This window comes from Varanus komodoensis, unplaced genomic scaffold (genome assembly GCF_004798865.1).
Source record: "Varanus komodoensis strain SLA01 unplaced genomic scaffold, ASM479886v1 scaffold25, whole genome shotgun sequence".
Classification (NCBI taxonomy): Eukaryota; Metazoa; Chordata; class Lepidosauria; order Squamata; family Varanidae; genus Varanus; species Varanus komodoensis.
This window is the reverse complement of record NW_025335661.1, coordinates 10185689-10206158: the sequence shown is the minus strand read 5'-3', so window position 1 is coordinate 10206158 and position 20470 is coordinate 10185689. Positions and strand designations below refer to the sequence as shown.

The window sequence follows — 20470 nt, the reverse complement described above, 5'->3', positions numbered from 1 at the left end:
TTACATCTTTCTCTTATCATTTTCTTTTGTTTTGATTTATAACTGTTACAAAGGGTGCAGCACCTGGTTTTAGTTTAGAAAAAACACCTTTTTAGTTTAGAAAAAACACCTTTCAGTCAGTCCGAGCAAATATATATATAACCTTGACAGCGCAATGACAGGCCATATGAAAGCTCGGACGAGCCGTGGCTAATGAGCTCATAATGTCATCGCGTGGCACCGCTACTCCTTTCCGAGCATGCACATGGCCCTTGTGTGCTGTTATCTGATGCTTGGCTGCTGGGGCGATGCTGGGGAAACTTGGCTCACGTGCCGACAGAGAGGGCTCTGTGTGCCTGCTGTGGTGCAGGTGCCATAGGTTCGCCAGCACTGACCTATGCTATTAGGTTAACATTTTTTTCTTATACCCTTGTGAATATTGTTGCTCAGGTGTAGTTGCATTATTTTTAATTGTTTAACTTAATAACTGTAAATTTAAACTGTCATTTTGCTCTGGGCTTTAATGAATGCTGTCTTTCTGAAGAGGTTTTCCATGCTGGTGACTTTGTATTATTCATTTGTTGTAAATTTTGAACGATTTGCATAGACATGATGTTCAGAATGACTTTTCTGATTATAAATTATTTTCCTTTGTTGTTTAGTCAAAAGAAATCTAGCTTTCTTATAAAAGAAATGTCAGTGTGTTAAATAAAATATTATCTAGATTGAGAATGAGAGCAATGAATCAATTGCCTTTAAGCAATGATAGTGCCACATCAGCAGTACCGTTTTGCACCTTTACATTGCTTTAATGTTGCAGTTAAGAGCATGTGCTATGAGTAAGAAGCCCTTAGTTTAAAGTTGAGCTGATCTGATAAACTGATTCATTGGCCTTAAATAAACTGCTGTCTCTTGGCCTTCACTCTGGATGCATGGTAGAGCTATTTAAGTATTGGCATGATGTACAGGATGTACACTGGGCATTTTGGAAAGCTGTTTCATAAACATTACTGCAATATTATTCTGACAACTGACTATTGTTTACAGTTGGTTGGCTTCTAGCACTATCAATCAAAAAATGGAGGGATTTTTTGTGATAAAATGGCAGACGTTGTGGTAAAACATGGGAGGGTTACAAGCAAAAGCCAATGATGTCTAAACTTCCACTAAAATTCCATGAAAGTGGCAGGGTAACTGCACAATAAAACCTGATCTGGAAGCACCCAATGTTTGCAGCATTGTTCTTAAAGGCACTGACTGACTAGGGACCATTCAGGCAAAAAGAAATACTATCTACTGGAATTATATCTGTGTTCTGCTTGTTTCTTTGACTCCAGATATGTTTTTCCCTTTGAAGTGACCCCAGCTAGAGAATGACTTAGGTCATAATCTAATGCATGTGTTTAGACAGAAAAAAGTCCTACCACTCCCAGCATGTCCAAGCTAGCATGGCTACCTGGGAAATGCTGGGATTGGTGGGACATTTTTCAATAGAAAAATGCATATGATTTCATCCCTATTCTTTATACATCCCCTTCCTGAATGGTACATTGAACTCTAAGCCAGTCTCTCTGGCTCCCTTATCTTGGAGGCAACTGAGCTTTGTTCTGCCTTAGTTGTCTGAGGCCGAATCATGGTATCTCTAGCGAATCCAGAATGTCAGAAGCTGCCACCTTTAGAAATACTGCTCCCATTCAAAAGACATCAGGTAGTTTCTCTATGAAGAAAACCTGAAGGTTTTGTTAGGCATCAGATGAACTTACTCTGATATGCACTTCTGCCATAACAGAGAAGGCGGCAGTTACCTGAGGCATTTTATTAATCAGGACAAATATTTAGCAGTGTTGTTCTTGCTCTCCCTGCATGACGCCCTTGCAACAGAGACAGTAAAAATTATTTAAATATTTTGAATTACTCTCACCTCGGCCTTCCAGAGGAATTACTCTCACCTGAGGGACTGCAGGTGGCGCAGTGGTTTAAACCGCTGTGCTGCTGGGCTGGTTGATCAAAAGGTTGCACAATGGGGTGAGTTCCCGTTGCTCTGTCCCAGCTCCTGCCAACCTTGCAGTTCAAAAGCATGCAAATGCAAGTAGATAAAAAGGTACCACTTCGGTGGGCAGGTAAGAGTGTTCCGTGCACTTTGATGTTTAGTCATGCCGGCCACATGACCACGGAGACTGTCTGCGGACAAACGCTGGCTCCCTCAGCTAGGAAACGGAGATGAACACCACCCCCTAGAGTCGGGCATGACTGGACTTAATGTCAAGGGGAAACCTTTACCTTTACCTTAGGCCTTCCAGGATTCCAACCAAAAGTGCTCCTCCAACTCAGCCAGGAAAGCTGCCAGCATCCTTCATGTCATCTCTCAAATCATGGATAATTTAATAATACTGAAGGGCCTAATACAGACCAATCTCCCCTTCATTTGCTGAAGCTCATATAAAAAGGCATGTGTGGTCACATAATGAAACCATAGCTTTATTGGTATCCAGTGAGCTGACAAAATCCTGTGTTCCATAGTATCAAATATAACCACATCCTGGGAATTCTGTTGTATTAATATTGAAAAACAATGTATGGTAGGGTAGCTATATGTCTCCAATGAAACACATATATATTCTCTCTAAACCAACCAGACAGCTTAGGCTATTGGGCAGTACAGAAACATTATTGGTGAAATGTAATAAATGAAAATGAAATGGCCCATTAACAAGAAAATCAAGGCAAAGTTCCCTTAAGGAGTAAAACTGGCTTGAGCAAAAGCTGGATGTAATTGATTTGGCATTGTCAAATCTCCTCTGAATTCCATTGGAAACAGGGAAGTGTTTGTGATTAAGTGTAAATGCCCTTCCCTCCATAAACTCTCCCCACTCCTCCTCCTCCTTTATGTTTGCACTGGTATCAAGTAATTGTTGTTACAGAAGATCTAGTGCCATTGCAATATTTTTTTTATTTTATTTCTGTACTTCTCAATAGCCAAGGCTCTCTGAATGGTTCAGTGATTTTTTGAAGTACAATAAAAAGATACAATAAATATGCATGTACAATAAAATACAATATAAAATATAAAATTCCAGTACACAGATTAAAAACAGTCTAAAATTCCAAAATACAAAATTGAAAACACTTTAAACATCTAAAACCATTTCAATAAAACTGGATGTAATTAAAGCAGCTGACATAACCCGTCATATGCCATTAAATGCCTGTGAGTAGAGGGCAGTTTTACATTATGACTATATGGCACCAGGTGGGTCTCAGTGGGGAGATCATTCCTTTATGGGGGGGGGGGGGTCATCACTGGGAAAGCCCTCCTCCTTGTTGGCTTTTTTCAGGCCCTAGCAATGATACTAAGTGTGAAGAAGCTACATATTTCAAATAATCAGACTATTATATAGTCCAGTCTTTCCAGAGCTGCTCTCTTCTAGATACTTTTGGACTACAAGTTCCAGAATTCCTGATTATTAGACATGTTGATGGGGCTGATGGGTGTTGAAATCTAAAACATCTAGAGGTCACTAAGTTGAGAAAAGCTGATATGCTAGTATGAATGATCTCCAAGATTTGACAGTGCATGTCAAGTAAAAATGAGGACAAGGACGAAAGGAAGAGAGCAAATAATTTTGCTTCATTTTGTTTACTCCTAGTTGCAAAAGCATGCATATTCAATCAGAAATGTAACATTCGATTTGACTGAGCTTGTATTAGAGTTTTGCATACTCTGAATACCACATTTTTAGTACTTGCTTCAGCAGATGGGACATACTTAAGAAGCATGGATCATATTTTAACCACCTGAGCTCATTTAACTTAGTGGGTTTGAATAGACAGGACAATCATAACTTAATTTCGTCTAGTGAGCAATCTGATGTTCTATCAATTATTTATTATTTTTTAAAAACATTTATACCACATCTATACTAAAATAGGTCTCAAAACATCTTACAACAGTAACGGTGCTATTAAAATACAATATAAAATTCCCCTCTTAAAATACCATCAAACCTTAAAATAGTGGGTGAATATAAAGGTTTGGCCTGGTGCTGAAAAAAATAAAGCATCAGTTCCACGTGTACCTCTCTGGGAAACAGGTTTCAGAGCCAGGGTGCTACCACAGAAAAGGCCCTTCTCTGGATAGCCACTCTTCTAACCTCCTTCAAAGAGTGCTCCAGAAGAAGGACCTCAGTAGGAAATCTTAAGGCTCAAGCATGTGTATATGGAGGGAGATGCTCCTTCAGATATCCAAGCCCTAAACTGTTTAGGGCTTCATATGTCAAAGTCAACACCTCAAATTGGGCCCAGACTTCAATCAGTAGCCATTCCAGATGGTACAAGACCAGTGTTATATGGTCACACCTGCTGGTCCCTGTCAATAGCCTGGCTGCTCTATTTTGTATCAACTGAACTATCTGTACCATCAAGGGTAGCCCCATGCACTACAATAGTCCAAATGGGAGGTTACCGGAACAGAGGCTACTGTTGCTAGACTCTGCTTATCCAGGTAAGGACATAGTTGATGGACCAGCCAAAGATGGTCGAAAGTGCTCCTCACCACAGCAGTCACTTGGAATTTCAGAGATAGCTCTGGGTTGAGGCCCACTCCCAAACTATGCACTAAGCTGGATTAGATGTAAAAGAGAGGTAGAGCTGGGTATCATCAGCATACTGGTTTCACCTCAGCCCCAAACCTCCAGATGACCTCTCCCAGCAGTTTCATGTAGATGTTGAATAGCATGGGCAATAAAATGGAACCCTGCAGAACTCCATGGCATAATTTCCATGGTGCAGAACCATATTGTAAGTATTGGCATGTGACTTATTGACCTCAAAATTGACCTTATTCTAGAAATCGCATGTGACTTATTGACCTCACAACCATGATGCTATGGGAATGACCATCAGTGTTGCTGCATTGTCTTTTATTTCTACATCTCTTATATTTTACTTTCTTGTCAAGTACAAAGGCTTGTATCTATATTACATCAGCATTTTTATTAGAGTACTGGCAACACATGTAGCAAGACAATAGAGTCGTAGAATTGCAAGCTGCATTTTCTCTGTGGTCCAACATCATCTCAAGAATACCTCTTGTTAATTCTACAACATGGTGATTTTTTGATAGATCCTTGTTCTTGTTCAGCTGGTGCTTAAAGTGCAAACCTTCTGAGGTTTGTCCTGGTGGAGAAGGAAGAAGGAATAGTAATTTTCTCCCAAGTCTCTAATTGCTTCATCTTCCTGGCTCAGTTGGTCTATTTGCTTACCTTGTCCTACATACTTTCAAGTCACACCTGGGTCTTGCTATGGATACTTAGCCTTGTTCCAGTTGCCACATCCTGTCAATTCACCTAATACCTTTAGTATATTCTAGCTATCCTTTCTATGATTGGACATATGTCTGCTTGGTTTCTATTATTTTCCCAGTCTAAATTTAAGGTTGTCAAACTCTGAGATCTTCAGACCTAAATTTGGTTTATCCCATACATTTAGGGTTTGTTTATTGTTTGAATTTGCATGAACATTTATAAGCATTTGTGTGCTTATTTTACCTAAGAGATTTTTGTATGCATTTTCCCTAATAAGCACTCTTTTAATAAGCAAAGTGCCAAATATAATGCACTTGTAGGATCCCTTACTATGTTTTTGATATTCATTTTTTATTAGAGAACTCCACTGCAAAATTCAAAGCTGCACATTTTGAAGAATAACTAAGGGAACAATCTATTTGGGGATTTAAAGCAAGAAGATAAAAATGGCCCTATACTTCCCAGCATTACCTGATCAGCTATGCTGGGATTGCTGGGAGTTGTGGGATTGTTTTTCTGTCAGAACATGAGTATGATTACACTCTGAGTTTCAGTTCATATGAAGTGTGTGATCAGGTTGGTTAACAATAAAATGTGAACTGGATGTGTCCCCCCACCCCAACACTTATCCTATCCACTTGCATGCCCTACTCCTTGCTCCTGCTCCAGTCCCCGCTCCTTAGGCAAGCTGCTCAACTCATATCCCATCCTGCAATTGACCAGGTCTTTGCGCTGACCTTCCCATTGCTCTGCCCCAGCCTCTGGCTTAGCTGTGGTCTGAATCTTGCTGGGACCTACACTATAGCATTCATCAGCCCCCAGCCCAGTAATTACAAGCAAGAAAAAAAGAACTGAAGCCCATGGCTGTTCTCCTTTAAATCTTCTCCAGGTCAAAGAAAATCTTTGTTCTTAAAACTCCTCCACCCCTACTATTTGCTAACTTTAATAATTTCTCATATGAAAGTGAAGAACAAAGCCTAGAGTCTTTATCATCTCAAATATGCACACATGCATAATGCACTAATCAGCTTAAATCCAACTATTCTTATTTAACCAGCTTTTAGCATGAGCTCAGTATATAGTTTTTGGTTAGGGCAAGAACCCGGAGGAATCTGTTCAATTGACACAGTGTTGGACTCAGCAAAGACAGCCAACTTAAGGAACAATCGCACTCTGGCTTTGTTCCCAGTTCCTTTTTCTTCGGACTAATTCTGCAGATTGGAACTTAGCCAAGACAGAAATGTTTCCCTTCTACCTTACAAGACTAGAAAGGGGTTTCAAGTTGTTTTCAGGACTGATTGACAGATTAGTAGACCTGCTGAGCAAGCACATAAGCTTGTAGGATGGGCACATTGCCTGGTTGTGTGGCTTTGTAACTCACAACCTTCTTTTACTGTTGAAACACTAAAATAGGACAAATGAGGAAATATGAGCTGGGAAAGGGACAGAACAGAGCTGAAAAATAAATCAAAACACCAACGGCTTTAGATATTTGAGTGACAGTTTTACCAGGAGAAAAATCTGGTTCCTCTGGATTAGCATCACACTTTAGCTATGTGTATGTTTTCAATCCTACGAATAGCAGGATAGCAGCGGACATAAGTAGAACACATCCCAGTATCCACTTGACTCTTTGCTAGATGAGTGTGACCCTAGAACCTTTACTCAAAATCAATATATTTATGCAATTTTGTATTTTTATATGAGCTTAACTAATTTCCACTTTGAACCAATGCCCATCCCAAAATGGAATTATCCTTTGGTACTCTCATATTTCTAGATTTTACAGTGATCAAATGCTATGTACAAAATTGTGTATCTTAAGGAAATGTGCACACAGAAGTACATACATTCATGACAATAATGTGCATTATGTACAATAAGCATTATGTCTGTGAAATGCTTGGAATGAAATTGCATATTAAGAGAAAGTGTTAGGGAAAATGCGTACAAAATGCACAGAAATATCATCCATTGCATGGATTTAAAATAAGTTGCAAACTCTTAAGGAAATTAGACAAAACAAAGTTAAGACTTAAAAAATGAAAGACTGAGAGACAATTGCTTGTGTGTAGTCCACTTTATTTCCTTCCTTCCTTAAAGTAGTGCTTTACTTAAGATCACAGTTTCATGTTGCATATTGAACACTTTGCTCATGTAATTCTTGTGGGACTTGTTGCATTTTGTACAATATAGAGCACTGAATAAATCATGACTATAGCCATGAATATTACAAAGACCTAGAACAAAGAATATTGCTTCTGATATGGCATAACATGAAGCAAAAATCTTACCTTCTTTCTTTTGATCAACAATTCAACTTCTTGTTCAAAATATTCTACTATTTCATGTTAAAGGTTCATTTTTGATTAGATTGTTTTGATTTGGTTGTTATCCACCAGATCATATACCTAATGAGTTGTTTAAAAGGTTGCTCAAATAACCTGGGATCTTTTGAATTAAAGTTTCTATTAGAGCTCCTAGAACCGATTAGAGTTGTTTGAGTGTCACTAAGCACATACACAGGAGTCATCCAGTAGTTTGATCAACAATAGTTTACTTGGACTTCAAAAAGGCTTTTGACAAAATCCCTCAACAAAGACTCCTGAGCAAACTTAGTAGTCATGAAAGTAGAGGGAGCAAGGTTCTCTTATGGATCACTAACTAGTTAAAGAACAGAGTGGGAATTAATATTTTTGCCAATGAAGAGATGTAACCAGTGGGAACCCTCAGGATTCTGTGTTAGAACCAGGCGTGTATTTATTTATTTATTTATTTTCCAATTTATATCCTGCCTTTTTCCTACAAAGGACTCAAGGCAGCTTACATCGTTCTCCTCCTCCATCTTATCCCCACAACAACAACCCTGTGAGGTAGGTTGGGCTGAGAGTCTGTGACTGGCCCAGAGTCACCCAGTTGGCTCCATGTCTGAGCGGGGACTAGACCTCAGATGGTCTACAAAACTTTGTGTACAAAACTTTGGTGCAACCATGCTTAGAATATCATGTACCATTTTGGTCATTTATCTGAAAAAAGACATTGGCAAAAGTGCAGAGATGGGCAACATAAATGATCAAGCAGCTGGAAGAACTTGCCTATGAGGAGCAGCTACAACTGGAACTGTTTAGCTTAGAAAAAGGGTGAGTGAGCAGAAACATGATAGAGGTATTCAAAATAAAGCATGGTGTGGGGAAAGTGGGGAAGGAGACATATTGTTACAACCCAGGGTCATCCCATGAAGCTGATTGGTGGGAGATTTAGGACAGATACAAAAAATACAGATACACTTCTTCACATTCTGCATAGTTAAGCTGTGAATTCATTGCCACAGGATATGGGGATGGTCATCAATTTAGATGGCTTTAAAAGGGAATTGGATACATTTATGGAGAAGGTGGCTATCAATGAGCACTAGCCTTGCTGGCTAATTGCTATCTCCATTCCCAGAGGCAACATGATTGTGTAGACCAGTTGCTGAAGAACCCAGTAAGGCAGAACCTTTGTACCCATCCTGTTTAAAGGATCCTGTGGGCAGCTGGTTTGCCACAGTGTAAGCAGAGTGATGGACTGGGTGGACCATTAGTCTGGTCTTGCATGGTGAATTTCATATGTTGTAATCCATGTGCACCTGTAATAGCAAAACCATCTCTCCCTCACATCATGCTGTGATTGATGGAACATCACTTGTGAGAATGTTGCATTGTGGATAACATCTTACCGTTCTAGATCATGGTTTCTGGGTATACGTATTTGTCAGCACATTCAGCATCAGTATGTTCTGAAGCGGAATAATGGTTTGCTGGTCGTGCATGCATGTTATTTACATAGGGAATCTGAAGTCAGTGCATGGCCAGGTACATAGAGAACAAGCACACAATTATGTTATCTCAGTCAGCACATTCACCGTGTGGGTAAAAATGTTGGCTGGGCGAAAGTCCGTGGAATGTAGAAATAGGAATTTCAATTGCACAGAGAGTAGACTGATGGTCTCCAATGTGTGGTATAAAATAGAACCCCATAATCTTTCCTCCAGACTCAGATATGAACAACAATCTCTGATTTGTATGGAATATATTAAGCACACTTAGTGGGTCCTATGCTGTCTGTTGAACCTTGATTATTCATTCAGGCTCAAAAACAGGTGCCAGGAATGCAACAGGATTATTAAAATGGGTTATTTACTACTCCTGAGAGTTTGAAATACAAGTCTGCAGCAGGGTTTCTCCTAGTCTGGGGCTGGGAGGGGGAATCAGAGGCCAGACTGTATTTAAAGGGACAGTGCACAGTAAACTCTGCAACTAACACAGGTTTTGTGAAATTGTAATGGCTCTTCTTGAGCATTTGAGGAAACAAATAGCATTTAAAAGAGAAGAAAGGCGAGTGTTTCATGTACAGAAAGGACGATGCTGCAAACTGTTAGTCCGAGGAGTCATGAAGCACTGTGTTATTGTACCCGGGTCAAAGGTAAAGGACAGGAACAAGAAGTATAAGAGCAATGCGATATTGCCATTGGTAGTTATAGTAACTCCATAACATCTCCCCTCTTTTACATATGATTCAACAGTGTGTAAACAAGTAGACTCAAAACAGATCCCAAACAATCTTAAACATAACATACTGTACTATTAGTAAATAGGCTACAGATTAAGTCTATCTGGAGGTCTTGAAACTCGGCTGCTTCGCAAGGCCACAGGGATTTCGCCTGGTGAAGGCTGTTTAGTTCCAGAAGGTGTTGATAAGAGACTGTCCTGTTTCCTGACTGGTGTGTTTGGTACAAAAGAACTTACTGGTATGTGCAGTTGCATTATTTCGTCCTCATTGTTTCCTTCAGATATGACAGTAGCCTTGTCTCTGTATTGCTTACTTGGTCCAGCAGGACTAGGCAATAATGTCAGGCAATGACGTCTTCAGTCTCCCTGACATCAAACACTGCACAGGACTACTGTCCATGCCTTCAGTCGGGGTGTTCCTCCAATGTAGAACGGCCTTCCATAGGTCACTACCATCATACTTGAACTTCTTGAAAAGGTTCTTCACTATCTTTACAGCTGATTCTGCCTTGCCATTAGCTTGTGGGTGCCGTGGGGATGAGGTAAAATGCACAGATCCCCAATCTGTAGAAAACCTTCTGAATTGCTCACATGTAAATTGGGGTCCATTATCCAAGATTACCCTATCTGGTAGGCCATGACGTGCAAATTGTACTTTACAGCACCTGATTGTAGTTTCAGCAGACAGGTCAGGAAAGAGCTCAATTTCCTATAAGTCAGAATAGTGATCAACATTTAATAAAAAATCTTGCCCCGCATAACTCAGTAAATCCATACTTACAATTTGCCAAGGCCGGGTGGGCAGCACATGTGACATCATGGGTTCTTTCTGTTGTGCTGGTGCATACTCATTGCATGCTGAGCAACGACTAACAAAGTCTCTAATCTCATTCTGCATGTTGGGCCATTAAAGGGTATCTTGTGCCTGCCTATAGCATGCTTCTCTACCAATGTGACTGGCATGAATGCGTTTCAACATCTCCGACCTCAAAGATTTAGGAATGATGACTCTTGGCCCCTTATATAATATGCCATCCTGAATGCCAATTTCATCTCTGAAAGTCCAGTATTCTCTCACAATTAATGGCACCTCTTCCTTTGAATCTGGCCAGCCATTTAGAACAACAGATTTAAGTCCCTGCAAACTTTCATCAATTTCTGTGTGCTGTTTTATCTGATGCAGTCGCTGGTCTGTGACGTTTAAATAGTCCGAATGATTAATCTGTGACAGGGCATCCAGGTCCTGTTGGACATTGCAAACTGTGTGTTGTGCACATTCAAATGTACCACCTGCTGCAGTAGCTCTGCTAAGAGCGTCACTGATGTACATTTCAAGTCCAGGTTTATAAACCACATTGAGACAATAGTTTTGTAACGTGAGCAACATGCTCTGTAAGCACTTAGGTGCACACAAAAGCGGTTTCTTGAAAATAGATATCAGAGGCTTATGGTCAGTTTCTGCTGTGATCTTGTCACAACCATAAAGATAGTGGCAAAAGCGCTGGCAGGCGAACACAATACTCAGAAATTCCTTCTCTATTTGTGCATAGTTTTGCTCTGTAGGGGCCAGTGCCCTTGAAGCAAAAGCGATAGGCTGTCCATCTTGCAGCAGGCAACACCCGAGTCCATTTTTGCTTGTATCACTTTGAATAGTTACCGGTTTTGTAACGTCATAGTATTTAAGGGCAGGTGTATCCATGACCAAACATTTGATTTCCTGCGCTGCCTTATCATGCTTAGGAAGCCAATGCCAAACTGCATCCTTGTCCAGAAGTCTTCTCAAAGGCTCACAATCCTCTGAGAGACGCGGTAGGATTTTTGCCAAATAAGTAACAAATCCTATGAAGCGCTGCAGAGATTTCACATTTTCCGGCTGCGGGATATCCAGTATGGCCCTGATTTTTTCTGGGTCAGCCTTCAAACCCACCACTGAAAGGATATGACCATGAAAGCGGACCTCTTTGACCTTGAACTGCAGTTTTTCACGCCAAGTCTGTTTCACTTGCCTACAATGATTCATCAAGTCAATCAGTTTGCGATCATGATCTTGCTCTGCTTCTCCATCTGTATCACCACAGCCAACTACAAGTATATCATCAGCTATTGGTTCAATACCTTTAAGTCCGCCCAATAGTTCATGTTGTTTACGTTGATATACCTCTGGTGCAACTGAGACTCCAAAAGGCAGTTTGAGCCACCTTTTCCTGACCCAGGGAGTCCAGAAGGTTGTCATGTAGCTACTTGCAGTATCCAACTTACACTGTAAAAATGCGTCCCGGGCATCAACAAGTGTGAACAGACATGCTTTAGGCAGCTTGTACAAAACATCCTCAAGAGTTGGCATTATGTAATGAGATCGTTTCAGGGCCTGGTTCAAAAATATGGGATATATACATATCCTTAGCTTATCAGGCTTCTTTACAATCACCATGTTGCTAATCCAATCAGTTCGTTCGGTAACTGGTGCGATATGACCATCAGCCTCATACTGGTCAAGCTGTGCCTTAACTACCTGCTTCAAGGCCACTGGCACATTGCATGGTGCACATTGGACTGGAAGGACACTCACATCAAGGTCAAAATGAACTTCCCCCGGAACAGATTCAACAGGCCCTGTAAAATACCACCAAATTCCTGTAATAACAGTTGTTTTGTCAAGGGCCGTTTAAATTGATTGTCCATCGCATTCAGCTCTGCAGGGATGGAGAAATGCATCAGCCCCAGATGCTCACAGGTTGAGCCAAATAACACTGGCTTTTGGGAAGCTTCCACAATTTCAAACTCTAGCTTGTGTGTCAGTCCACGTACGACACATTCTGTCCTGAACAGTCCAAGAGATTTCATAATTTCACCTGAGTATAACTTTAGTTTGGTGTCACTTGGCAGTAGAGATACTTCCGGTGCTAACACCATTTTGTCTCTTAAGCACATCACATCACATGTTGCTCCCAAATCGAGCTGGCAGGATTGAGGCTTATTATTTAATATTAAAGTGATAAACCATTTCTTTCCTCTGGATTGCAGAGCACCGATTAATTCACTGCTGTATATCATTTCAGCGGTGCGTGGTTCCTCCTCATATGCAGGTGCATCCTCCATAGCGTGTAATTTCCCAGATGACACTTGTTTTTTACTTGACAAGCAAACTTTAGCAAAATGATTTGCTCTTCCACAAGACCTACAAGACTTCCCATATGCTGGGCACTGCTCTTCAATTCTTTGATGCACAATCCCACAATATTTGCATGCTGTAGAGTTGGCAGTATTTGCTCTAAGTGTGTGTTGCTGTCCTTGCGGTTTGCTTATGTGCCGTCGCTGCATTGCAACGTTTATGCTGTCACTCTGTCTGTCCTGTTCCATCACTTTCAGATGTCTGTCAGTAAGCTCTGCTGTACGACACGTTTCAATAGCTGTGTTTAGCGTTAAGTCACGCTCTCTTAGAAGACGCCTGCGTGTGCTCTCACTAGATACACCAAGAACAATTTTGTCCCTTATTAGTTCATCTTTCAGGGCGCCATATTCACAAGTAGTTGCTTTTTCTCGTAAGCAAGTAACAAAGTTGTCAAGAGATTCTCCCTCCTCTTGTTTGCAGCATCCAAACACATATCTTTCATAAATGATATTTTTAGCAGGTTTGAAATAAGCTTCTAGTGCATCCAGAATGGCTGTAATGTAACGTTCTCTTGCTGCTCTGCTGAGAGGTTCAGATTGTGCTTACACACATGCCTGCATTCACTGCCCATGACTCTTCTCAGAGTGGCTGCCTGCACTGCCGCAGGTTTCGCATTCAGTCCTGTAGCCAGGGAATAATACTCAAATTCAGCTCTGAAAGTTTCCCAGTTGCTGCTACAGTCCCCACCGATTTTCATCCCCTCTGGGGGCGGTATGCAATTCATGGCAGCCATGCAGTCGGTAGGCCTCACAGCCCTCCAGTAGCAGAAAACGCACAATGAACGGTCTCAAACTGTAACTGACAAATCAGTGCTGTGTCCCAGGACTGCTGCACTCCAAACAAGAGGCTCTATCCAGATGCAAGTCACTTCTGACACCATGTTTCATGTACAGAAAGGACGACGCTGCAAGCTGTCAGTCGGAGGAGTCATGAAGCACTGTGTTATTGCATCCGGGTCCAAGGCAAAGGACAGGAACAGGAAGTATAAGAGCAATGCGACATTGCCATTGGTAGTTATAGTAACTCCATAACAGAGAGCACTACTGAAAAGAAGATCGTTTGCCTTATCAAATGACAATCCCATTGTATGAAGAAAACAAAATACAGGGTTTGAAAGGCAACTTATACCTTTATTGTTAAAAAATTGTCTCTGAGTTTCAGATAAATCTACTTATTTTATAGTCTATTCAGGAGGTCACTAGAAGGTTTTATAATGTCACCAAGAAGATCTTAGTGACATTATCACCTTGTAAATCAACAATTTCTTATCATTGATTCTATATATAGTCCAGGCTTTGCTTTGCTTGTTGACAGTGCAATGTCTGATTAACAAACCTTCATGTCAGACTGCTGCTATAAAGCACCAGCTGAAAATAACTAAATTGGAGCCATATTAAAGAGGCTTAGATAAAAAGCATGAAGACAAAATCTGGATTGGCATACAAATGTACTGAATGAACATAAAATGCTAGCACCCATATATATTGGGAACCAGATTTGTGTTTCTCAGATACTTTGATTGCTTTTTCTTATCTCCAATGTCAGCCAAGTTCATTGCAATTTGGATGTACAGCTGAAGTGTCCGTCATCCTTATCAGATTTGCCACAGTTTCACTGGACTCAACCAAAGAGTCATTCCACAACTGTGTAGATTGCATTGATTCTGGTCCCAGAAAAAAAAATACAAAACTGACAGCATTAGGAAACAGGCTTGAAAACAGAAGCATAACACATAAGTCTTCAGCAGGCAGCTTTGGTAAGCATTTTCAAGTGGATTTGCTTGACAGGTGCTTTACGTTATAGGAGTTTCCACCACAAAAGCCCTGTGATTTTCATCATTCCCTTCCTTAAAATCTAGATTGAACCTGCCATTATTAAAGTGTCATATTATTAATGACATTTTTCCTAATGATTTAATAAAATTCCAGACAAGAACCTTCCCTACCCCCAGTGCTGGTGGCCTAAAAAAGGAACAGAAATTGTTATGCTAGAGCAAGCAAATGTCAAGTGGTATATCTGACAATCCAGACAGAAGCTTGGGAAAACTCATTATCCATTTGTGATGGAATGGCATTTCATTATTGTTTGTCCTTAGAATCTCATAGCCAGCAAATATTGAGGTCCCATTTAACTATGATGGCTAAGAGCCACTGATGTATCTATTTGTCATGAATTTGGCTAATACTTTCTTTTAAAGTTATCTGAGCTAGAGAGTATCATGATCCATAGTGGTGTATTGAAGTTCTGTGTAGCATGAAAAGGTGTTTTTGTCCTTTGTACTGAACCTACTACCAATCAATTCCCAGTATAATGCCATAAGCATACTGTGCTCCAAGTCAGGGTTGCATGTGGGCTACTGGGTACTTCAAACACCCAAACAATATAATTTAAAACCCCATGTAGATATACTGTTAGAAATATCAAAGGGGAATAATAACTCAGCACACATTTATTACTAATGTTAGTGACTCAAAGAGACATGTCATTCAGAGTCCTTTGGAGGCAATTTTCAGACTACCAGGGAAGAAGACCCCTAAAACAGCCAAAATGCTTTGGGCTTTATTATAAATATAGTAATTTTTCCAGTAATTTGAGTTGTAATCTTTCTCTCTCTCTGGCTCATTTCTTTTTTCCTCTCACATGGAAGCCAAAGTGGCTCACATGGTTTTCCTCCTTTGCATTTTATTTCACAATAACCCTGCCAGGTAAATTGGTTGGGTCTGAAATCACTCACTGAGTTTAACGGCTGAGAAGGAACTAGAAACTGGGTCCCTTCAGTCCTAGTCAACACTCTGGGCACTGCACCATTCTGGTTCAGTCACATCATCACCATCAAGAACAACAGCAGCAAGCCAACAAGCAAAGGTAGGATGCTTTCAAATGAATGCCTGTTTTCAGTGAACTAGGACATCAGATGAGATTGCTTCTTAGCTTGAAAGGGTCTTTCCAGTATTCCCATTACAGAGCTCAGTACATATGAATTAGCATGTGTGTTTTGTGAGTGAAGCATCAGCGACTATACTTTTAATACTTAATAACATTTGTTGCTGTTCATTAGCTTTTTGCCTGGAAATTTCAAATGCATGCTGGCTCAACACCATAGAAGTATATGAAGCAGAGATTACCATCAGAGTGAGATTGGAACATCACAGGTACAAGGATATTTACAAGCCAAGCTGCTGGGTAATGTCTTATCCATTGCTCCTAAAGGTTTCCTTCTGAAAGAGCCCATATGGGTGACAATTGGTCAGCACTGTTTGAACTGATGTAAGACATAGAATCATAGAATAGTTGGTCAGAAGGGGCCAAGAAGGCCATCAAGTCCAATCCCTGCTGTTCCAGGACACCAGTTACATCATCCCACTCAGATAAGTGTCTCATTGCTTCTTGGGCGCCTCTAGAGTAGAAGAGCACACAACCTCTCTTGGCAGCTGGCTCCACTGTCCTACTGCTCCCACAGTCAGGAAATTCTTCCTTGTGTCTAGCCTGCACTTGGTGTACTGTACTTTAAGTTGATTGTTCCTTGTCCTACACTCTGGGATGAGTGACCAGAGGTCTTTCCTTCCCCTTTGTGACAGCCTTTGAGGCACCTATAGAGTGCTATCATGTCACCCTGTAGTCTTCTTTTCATTAGGCTGGACAGGCCCAGTTCTTTGATCCTTTCATCATAGCATTTATTTTCCAGGCCCATAAATGAGAACACTGGCTAGCACTGCCCACTCACTATGAAATTTCTGATAATCAACCTAAACAAACTGAACAAACAGTCAGAACTCCAAGAAAAAGGTGAAAACCATGGGGTGCATTCTTCCAGCATAGCTATCAGCTGTTTTTAAATGCAATTATATTGAATCACTAAAAGTTAAGCATTCTGTTATCTGGCAAACAAAGTTCAGTGCTAGATGTGCAGACAGGCTAGACAGTAAAATGGATTAGCTATAAAATGATTACCCACACAGGAGTCCATGCTGTGAACTGGTAGGCTTTAACTATAGACAAAAAGGGGGAAAAGCAGCACCTTTTGAGGTTAGGTGGAAGAAGTAGATCTTATCCAGATCCATGTCCTTTATATGTTACAAGCTGAACAAAGTCAAGCTGGCAGCTTTTTACCAGATTGTTTTTTTCTTTGACTGGTTTGAGTCTGATAAGAGTTTAACAGGGAAATCCCAAATGAGGATGGGGGTGATGAATCCCCTGCCACATCCAGAGCTCTGTCAGACAGAGCAAAAGGTGGGTTACCCCACTCCTGGAGAACAGGCTGTCCTTTTTCTCAAGACAGGGGACTTCTTTTCATTTTCTATCTCATTCCCTAAAGTGGCAAGGTTTTTTCCTATGCTAGATAAAGGCTGGCATTTAGAGGCTCCAATTGAACAGAATGGCTTCAGATCCATTTAGATCCCAGCCCCAAAATACCACATTTTAGGGCTTCCTGCCATCGCTAGGAGAACTGCTGGTGATAACTTTCTGTCAGGGGTTCTCTGAGAGAGCATGAAGGGAGAGGGGGCTTGAAAAGACAGAGTATCCTGGAGGTAGTTAGAGCAGCCTCCCACCAATTCATCACTGCTATTGGTGGGACACCTCCAGGAGATTCTATCCTGCTCCCTGATGATCAACAATAGCAGATTAAGGTTGTGCCTCTAGGCATAACAGAGACATTAACCTAGAGCAGTGATGGTGAACCTTTTAGAGACTGAGTGCCCAAACTGCAAAATCCACTTATTTATCACAAAGTGCCAACACTGCAGTAAAAACTGAAAACTGAGGTTTTAGTTTAGAAAAAACAACTCACAGCCAGTGCAAGCAAATACATACATACATACATACATACATACATACATACATACATATACTGTATATCCTTGGCAGCACACTGACCGTCCATGAGAAAGCTCGAATGAGTCACGGTTAATGAGTTGTGGCTTGTGACATCATCACCTGGCACCACTACTCCTTTCCAAGTATGCGCATGGCCCCTATGTGCACTGTTATCTGATGCTCAGCTGCTGGGGTGATACTGGGGTGACTTGGCTCATGTGCCAACAGAGAGGGCTCTGCGTGCCCACTGTGGCACGCATGCCATAGGTTCGCCACCACTGACCTAGAGGTAAGGAACGTCAGTCCTCAGAGTCAAGCCAGCCCCTTGCAGCTCCCAATCTGGCCCTCCAGTTTTCTTCACAAGGCAACTCCCTTTCTCCCAAGCCCACCTCCTTTCGTCCAACTACTGATCTTCCTGTGGTTTCCCAGCATTCAGCAGTGTTCCACCCATTCAAAAAGGCTGAAAAGTTATTAGCGGTAAGATCTTAAATCCAAAATATGCTGACAATTTTGTTTTGTTCCTTCACCCTACCTTTTTTACATTTGGCTCCTTGCACCACTGAAATGCACCCCCAGAGACCTTCTCAGAAATTAAATTCAGCCCTCAGCCTGAAAGAGGTTGGGAACCCCTGCACTGACTCATAAAACTAAAGCTTCAATCCAATTAAGTTATAAACTGCAGAAGGACCATCACCTTTCGCTTAAATTAAGCCTGACTGCCTTGAAACCTACCATGCAAAACAGAACATGCCAGCCATGCATGGTGACTTGGGATCAATATCATTCCCTGGTTTTGCTAGTGCCCGTGTGTGTGTCAGAGGGAGAGGGAGGGGCCACTAGATCTCGCTGGTGAGTTTCATTCAGCTATGTAACAAGTTATGGCTATCAAGTTAGAGTTAGAATTTAGGATGGACCCAGGCAGACCATGCCTTCCTGGCCATTTTAAAAGATGGACTCAGCCCATCTAAGTTATTCCCTAGTCCCCTATCAAGTTGGAATCTTAGTGTTTAAAATTTTGCTTATTTTTGTTCAAATCTATTATTTCTCTGTCCAATGGAGAGACTATACCAGAAAAGGTTCCACTTGTGGGAATTGTTATTTCTAACTGGTTGGAAGAGGAATGTATATAAACTAAACTGTAACTGAAGAGCTCTGTTACCCATCAACATGCCTTGCTGGGACCCTAAACCCAACCCTTTCCCAGCAAAGGTTTTTTTTTTTCCCCTCCAAGGATGTGTCATGGAAGACAAGCAAGAAAAACTTGTTTATTTTACTGAATTCCAAGATAATATGCTACATCTGTCTGCCGTGCCTTGGTGAGTCTTGCTTTCTCATGATGTTCCCAAAGTGTGACAGTCTCAGTTTCATCATTTTTGCTTCCAGTCAGAAGCTGGCCAATTGCTTTCTGTACTAGAGGTCATATAAGGCAGCAACATGGAAGGTATTTTGCTTTCCAATCCAGCTTCATATTAAAAGTATGAATGCATGCAGTCCAATGATACTACAAGTCTAGCTGCACAGTAACTTCCATAATGCAGTGTTTCAAGAATAAAAGGGAAAGTGATTTGGACACTAAAAAAAAGAGAAATGTTTACTATTCAGTGAAGTAAATGACATTGTGCTTCTATTTTAAGGGATTAATTTGCTCAACAAATATGTTCATTTAAGCCACAATCCCATGCAAAGGATTTTCTTTGCACAATCCTATGCATAGAAAAAGGCTATGAGGGCTGGGACATGCTGGGTGTTTTCAATTTTTCTGTCTAAACATGCACAGGATTGCAACCTTCATCTTATTTCAATTGGACTATATTAAATTCACTGAAATTACTAGTTGAAGAAAGAGAGAGCCTACTATCCAACATAGCTGAAGAATTTAGATAAATATTCCATTCACCATAACGTAATTACCTATTGGTTTTGTATTGAAGGAGATGCATGGACTACATCCTCCCAAAGAGTCAGTGCATCCATCCTCTCAGTGCACCACCATCCACTCACTGTCTTGACTACAACTATATAAAGGATACAGTGAAATAGTGATGTAATCAGTGGATCACAAATGTTCTGTGCACAAACTCTTCAAAAATAAATGCATTGTTGTCATGACCTCCAATCCTGTGCAGAAAATATTCCTAGCATTTTTCATTTTCTCCATAATGTCCAGCAGCTGCCGTAGTTTCCACCGTGATTCAACTGCACACAGACAATTGCTCTCACACCATGAATAAAAAATGAGACATTGACTGATAAGTAAGCACCAGTAGTCTTAATTTTAAAAGATGTGCAATGAGCATGAACAAATTAGTAAAAAGCTAGCAAACCTTCAGTTCCTGAATTTTGGAGGCCTAGGAAAATACCTTCCACTGCTGTGAAATGTGATCTAGCAAGATGAGAATTTTGTTTTCATTGGTCTTGATCAGAATTCACTAAAAAACACAGATGTCTTTTCATTTGGATAAGTTCAGTGTAAGCAACTGTAAAGTAATACATATTAGGACAAAAAAACCCAGCTTTAAGTATAAGCTGATGGGATCTAAGCTAGCACTAAGTAAGCAAAAAAGAACCTTGGAGTAATGGTGGACAGCTCAGTGAAAATACTTCGGCATATAATATATTGTTAAACAATGGAATTCACTATCATATCACCA

General features: G+C 40.7%; 1 protein-coding gene across 1 annotated transcript in view; it reads left to right on the top strand.

Annotated features, from left to right (window-relative positions):
- SLC9A9 (solute carrier family 9 member A9) overlaps window positions 1–20470 on the top strand; it is a 332462-nt gene that overhangs the window by 187135 nt on the left and 124857 nt on the right. The gene's annotated exons all lie outside the window — the stretch shown is intronic.